This window comes from Crocodylus porosus, unplaced genomic scaffold, assembly GCF_001723895.1.
Source record: "Crocodylus porosus isolate Cpor-Errol unplaced genomic scaffold, CroPor_comp1, whole genome shotgun sequence".
Lineage (NCBI taxonomy): Eukaryota > Metazoa > Chordata > Crocodylia > Crocodylidae > Crocodylus > Crocodylus porosus.
The window spans coordinates 83472384-83479251 of record NW_017728906.1 but is presented as its reverse complement, the minus strand read 5'-3'; positions in this window follow the sequence as shown (position 1 = coordinate 83479251).

Genomic DNA, 6868 nt, shown 5'->3' with positions numbered 1-6868 from the left:
CGAGAGGCTCTAGCGGGAGGGCGGCGATGCAAGTGCGGCCATGTTGGGAGAGGGCAGCGGCCTGGCGCCCCGCCCCGTGGAACCACAGTCGCCTCAGCCCCAGCGGGCAGGAGATTGGCGGGGTGCGCGCGGCCGTGCAGGCGGGAGCGCTCGGGGCCGCGCGCGGGGTGACGGCCTGCGGGCCTACAGAGCTGCGCGTGTGTGTATGTGAGACTGATGTGTGTGTGTATAGACCCACGTGCGCATACATAGGCGTGCAAGTATGCAGAAATGTGTGTGTGTGTGTGTGTGTATATATATATATATATATGTGCACATGCATGTCTATATGTGTCTATATGGATACAAGTGGATATACACTTGCATACATGTGCGTGTACATATGCACACAAGTATACATGAGTATATGTAGGTACGTGTGTGGGTGTACATATCTGTGTCTCTACATATGCATCCAGGAGTGCATACATATGCACGTGGGTATATATGCATGTATGTATATACCTGTGTGTACAATGTAAATGTGTGTGCGTATGTATACACAAATGTTTGCATGGTATATTACGCATTTATATTATAATGTATATAATATATATTGTGTATATATACAGCATTCAAATTATGGGGGAGCTTGGGAGCGGGGGTTAACCCCCTCCCAAGAGGTGAGAGCCCCCCCCCCCGGTAGGATATGAAAATCATAACCTGTGGTGGGGGGTCTGATTTTATTAGGACATTAGAATGGGCAGCCCAATTTTTTTTGCAGATCCCCCCCAAGACAAAGTGTAATTCAAACCCGGTGTGTATACACATACGTATGTAGCACAAACTTTTGTGGGCTGAAGCTCACTTGTTCCTTTTACGGCTAGGGTGTCAAACTCATCCAGCCCCAGGGCCTGGGTAAGTGGCGTATGGTCGGATGGGACCCACAAACGAGCCACGCATGCTGGATCCACCACGTGTCTTGGAGCAATGCAGTGGGTCCCATGTGCAGCTCGGTTCTGCTCCGGCTGCTCTGGGGCTGCTGCATGTGGTGGACGCTCTGGGGCTCAGCACCACAGCCCTGGGGCAGCGCTGCACATGGCACACCCTGCATGCTGCCTGTGGCTCAACTTTGAGACTCACGGGCAGCACCGGGGCCAGATAATAGGGCTCCAATGCACTGTATTTTTGACACTCATATTCTAACATACTGTGTAGCTCAAGTAAGTAACTCCAGTGCTGAGTGAAGGGGAAGCTTTGCACTCACACAGTCAGGTTCTCCATAATCATAATCTTGTTTAAACCACAGTCATAATGGAGTCCAGGCTTCTTCACACAGGAATATAACACAGATCCTATCTGCACAGTGGACAGATATTTATTGAATTTCTGCTTTTGGTATTTCTACTAAATATCCCAACATTTAAGACCAGCTGGGGCGTGTGGTCTTTCTTATCCCCATAGCAGCAGTAGTATTACCCTCAGAAAGCTATAAGGTTGTTTCTCTATGTAGATCCATAGCCCCAGCTTCTTCAGCAATTCCCCCTACTAGCCCCATCCCAAAGTGTCCTGACTTTCCAGGAGCCCCCAGGCCAGACAACAGCTTTGCAGTCTGGGCCATACATTTGTCACCCTAGTTGTAAATGAAACTACTGTAAGGCAGACACATCACAGGTAGGATCATCGTGCTCAAAAAGTATTTATCAATGTCTGGGTGTCTAATTGCAAGTAGGTATCAAGTGGGGTTCCTTAGAGGTCTGCCCTGGGTCTAGGTACTGTTTCATTAATATCATCATCAATAGTTTAGAGCAGGGGTGTCAAACATACAGCCCATGGGACTGTAATCAGAACAGTAAGGCTTCTAATGGGGCTGGGAATTTGGGGCCAGGGCCTGCTGCTGAAATCTGGAGTAGAGAGCCCCACTGGATAAATGTGTTGGTGGTAGGGCAAATGGCTTTTGCATTTAGCTGTGTAGTTCCCTTGTGCTACCTACCCTTGATGAACCCCATGGTGTGAATCTGGCCTTGGGGGATAGGTATATTTGACTCCTAATTTAGAGTAATGGGATTGAGTGCAATTATTAAATTTGCAGATGATATCACATTGAGTGGAGCTGCAGACACTTTGGAGGATAGGATCAGGATTCAGAATGACCTTGGTAAACTAGAAAAATAATGAAGAAAATATGATGAAAATTCCAAAATTAATGGAATAAAACTTAGTAAGGACAAGAGTGAAATACTGCATTTAAAATGGAACCATCAAACACAAAAACATAAATTGCTGTAGATAAAGACCTGGGGGGATCATGGTGGACCACAAACTGAATCTGAGCCAAGTATGCTCTTGCTGCAAAAAACCAAAAAAAGCAAAACCCCCAAACAAACAAACAAACAAACCACAACCCCCCAAAAAACAGGAGTATTATCTGTGATTGAAATGGAGTGATTGTTTCACTCTCTTCAGCAGCGGCAAGGACCTACCTGGAATGCTGTGTTCGGTTTTGGGCACCACACTTCAAGAAAGACAGAGAAATTGGAAATAGTCCAGCGAAGAGCTGCAAAAATTATTAGAGGTCTAAGAAACATGATTTACAGGAGAAAGTTGAATGAACTAAGTGTGTTCATTCTGAAGAAGAGAAAAGTGAGGGGAAACATTGTAGCAGTTCTCAAATAGTACAAGGATGGTGCTGGCCTAGTGGAACTCAACATTTTAGGGTGGTGGGCTAGGTGCTTGTGACTGCTGCATCATGGGCCACCACAGGAAGGAGAGTTGGTGCAGGGGAGTGGCTGCCAGCATCAGAGGGAGGATAGGATAGAGGAAGAGAGTGCCTGCCATAGGGAAGGGGAGAGGGAGAGAGCAGGGAAGACTATGGAGAGGATAGTCCAGGGGAGGGGAGAGATAGCAGGATTCAGGCATGGAAGCAGACATGCTGAATTGAGCTGCTTGCTGTTAATTTCCCATGCCATGGGCTGGATCTAGTCACTTTGGCTGTGTGTAGACGAAACAAGGGGCGTGTGTGCATGACACTTTGAAGCAGACTAAATGCTTTTGCATTGCTTTAATGGTGTCGGTGTTTGTACACCTGTGGCGTATTGTGCATTAATTCCAGACTCTGTAGGAAATTCAGTGGTGTAACACGCCTTAAATTACTTGGGGTGCAGCAAACTAAAATTTCCTTCAAGGAATTGTAGTTTGCTGCCCCTACAGCTGCAGAGTAAAGCACCAGGCTCTGTGCAACTCCACAGCTCTGCAGGAAACCCTGCAGGCAGCCTGGCAGCAGCCTGGGAAAGCAGGCTCTGCCCCCCAAAAAATGGTGAGCATGATCTCTCCCCCTCCCCACCGCGGAGCCTGTCTGCCTGAGCTGTGTGGGGGCCCGGTGCTTCCCTTTGTGGCCATGGTGCCCCCTAGGACCACCCAAGCCAGATGCCTATGGGCAGGTGCAGCCTGGGGCAGGGGCTGCCGCTGTCACAGAGGGAAGCACCAGCCCCCTCCCCTGCTCAGCCCAGGGACTGCTCCGCCTGCTGGCAGCTCATCTTCCCCTCCCCACCGTAGATGCAGGTAAGTCAGTGAGGTGTGTGCATGACATAGGTTTAATTGGCCCTAAATTGAAGCGGTGTGTTTTAAAACCCACCACTTCAATTTAGGGCCCCTGTTTCATCTACACATGCCCTTTGGGGATAGGATCCGGCCTACAGGCCATAGATTGAACACCACTGTGCTAGGTTATTCCCTGTGGTCACAGAGAACAGGGCAAAGAGTAATGGTCTTAAATTGGAGGAAGGGAATTTGGGGATATTAGAAAAGCCTTTCTCATTATGAAGCTGGTTATGCACTGCAATAGATTACCATATTTACTCAAATAAATGATGGGTTTTTTCTCCCCACCACAATTGGTACCGGGAAAAAAGCTCTTTGTTATAACTATGTACAAGGAAATCTCACTAAATACAATTTTCTATCATTAAGCTGCTACCAAAAGCAGCACGTGTTCAGCAATAGAAACCAACTGTGAAATTGACTGAATGCAGATACTGAGCATGGTGATAAAACACATGGCCCATACTGGAAACCTACTTTTTAATTTTTTTAATAAAATATATTTTTATATATATATAAAACCTCTACCTTAGGCTTTCCATCACACCTCTTAAACTACATTAAGAAACCCACGCACCTGTTACAATAAACTCACCCTTTCCCCTGCACCACTGTGCTCCCACCCTCTTCCATTCCCTAATCCATATGCAGTCCCTTAGTCCAGGCCCCAGTTTGGGGTTTACATTCTCAGGTCATTCACAGTCCTTGTCGCTGTCACTTCTGCTGCTGATCCTGTTGCTGACCTTCTCGCTGTCTCCAGGTCCAGTTACGTCACTATCCTCTTCTTTCTCCCTGTCCACTTCCCTTCCTGAGGAGGCTTTGAACAGCCTGTGTCAAATGTCTCTTTTTTAGGTGGAGTTGGCTGCATCCTCTCCATCCTCTCCCACCGCTTTCTGGTGGTAGGACTGGAGTTCGCTCAGAAACATATTAACGCAGTCCATTTACTTGAGCTTAGTGTGACTGTATATCAGTAGGTTCGTGCATTGCCACAGGGCAGTTCTGACATAGGACACAAACTGGTCACAGCTGGTCTGTGACCCTTGTTGTTTAGTCAGGTGTCCGTACAGTGCCACCTTCCTTGTCATTAGCCTATCTCCTGTCACTTCCTCAAGGAGCTGGTTGACCTTTTTCCGCACTCCTTTGGCATAGGGGCAGAGCCAAAGGAGGTGGTCGACGGTCTCATTCTCACTTTGGCAGCTTCTGCTGGGGCAGCTGGGTCTAGTCTCTCACCTCGCTCTGTGCCTCCATGCCTTTACTGGGAGTATGCAGCAAGCTATGAGCCAGTTTAAGTCTATGTGGTCTTTTTCTAGGTCTTTGTGGAAGATCTAGTCCCAGATGGCCTGGCAGTCATTGTCAGGAAGCAGCTCCATGGTCAATAGCCTCTCTGTTTCTGACTGCCTTTTGTGGTTGGACATGATGTGTGGGCTTTCCTTCTGTAGCCCGTACTCACTTGGGAACTCATTCAGCACACTGCAGAACCAGGAGTATTCCATGGTGCATGGTCTCTTTGGCTGGTGTGTACACCCCACCCAGTCTCAGGAGGTGACCTGTAAAATACTTGACAAGACAGGATGTTTTGGTTGCTGGCCCAGTTGCCAGCTTGCAGATCTGGCTCGTGTACCATGCCTGTAGGAACAGGTGGATGTCTGGCATCCCCCTGCCCCTGACCCATTTCTTTTTGTATAGGGTCTTCCTTTCTATCTTCTCCATTTTGGATCCCCAGAAGAAAATGCACATAGCTTTCTGGATTCTGTGGGTGACACACTCGGTGAAGGGTGGGGGAAGACCAGTGTGGTGTACAGAAGCACTGGTAGCAACACCACCTTCATGAGCACCACTCACTCCCCCCATGGAGTGGTGGTACGCGTGCAACAGACCCAATCTCTGCTTCACTTTGGCCTCCTTCTTCCCCCAGGCTGTCCTTCTGCTCAACTTGGCACTGAACTCCACTCTGAGGATCTTGACCCCTTCGTGGGAAACTGAGGCCCCCAGGGATTCCAGGTCCCCAAGCTCACCCATGGCCATGCAGATGCTTTTGCTCAGGTTGAGCTTGATCCCTGCTGCCACCTGATAGACCTGTGTGTGCCACAGGGCTTTCTCTACAGCACACGTATTCCAGCACAGGATGTTCAGGTCATCCATGTAGGCCAGGACCTTGGTCTCTTCCTAACTTCCTCCAGGGATCTGAACTCCGTGTATCCTGGGGTCCTGCCTGATATGCTGGGCCAGGGGTTCAATGGCACAGATAAAAAGGACCGGGGAGAGTGGGCAGCCCTAGTGGACCCCTGACTTGATCGCAATCTGTGTTCTCAAGAACCTGTTGACCCGCACCTTGCTGCTCACTTTTGTGTACAGCATCCTTATCCAGCCAGTGAAGGTCAGGGGGACACCCATTCACTTCAGCGTCTCAAAGAGAAACTGGTGTGACACTCTGTTAGGCCTTTTCCAGGTTCAGCCCTGCCCACTTCTGCCATCTGTCCTGTTCCAGCTGGAACACATCCCTCAGTTGAAGCAGGGCCCCGTGGAACTGGTTTCCTGGTACTACACACAACTGATCCTCATGGATGATGGAACCTAGGACCGATTTAAATCACTCAGCCAAGACTTTGGCCAGCAGGTTATAGTCAAAATTCAGGAGGGTGATGGGCCGCCAGTTATTCAACTCTTCCTTCGAACTCTTCTCATGCAAGAGGGTCACAAGGTCCCGGTCCATCCCAGGACCCAATCGGCCCTTCTGCAGTCACTCTTGAAAGAGCTCCAGCAGGTTGGGGCCTACCAAGTGCCAGAAGATCACATAAAACTCCTTGGGTAGGCCATCCAACCCAGAAGTCCTACCATTGTTAAACTTCTGGAGGATCTTCTCAACCACCTCCTCCAGCTGTTTGCCTTCTCTGAGGGCCTGGATGAGCCCCTGCAGGCACTGCTGCATGGACCCTGGGTCCTCCTGCCGTGTGGTATAGAGTTCTTGGTAGAAAATGGTTACCATTTCCACCATGCCTTCCTTCAACTAGTGCTCCACTCCTTTTCCATCTCTCAGGCACATCATGGGCTTCTCTTTGCTCTTCTTCAGCCTGGAGAAGTAAACAGACCATTCCTCCCCCTCCACCACCCATGGCACCCTGGCCTGAATGAGCTCTTTCCTGGTTTCCTCCTGATACCAGGCATCAATCTGGGCCTTTACCTCCTGCATGCCCTCCCTCATATCCCAGCCCACTGCTGCCTGCCTGTGCAGGTCCTGTAACTTAAGGCCAGGCGCTCGTGCGGCCTTCTGTGGGAGAAAGCTCACTGC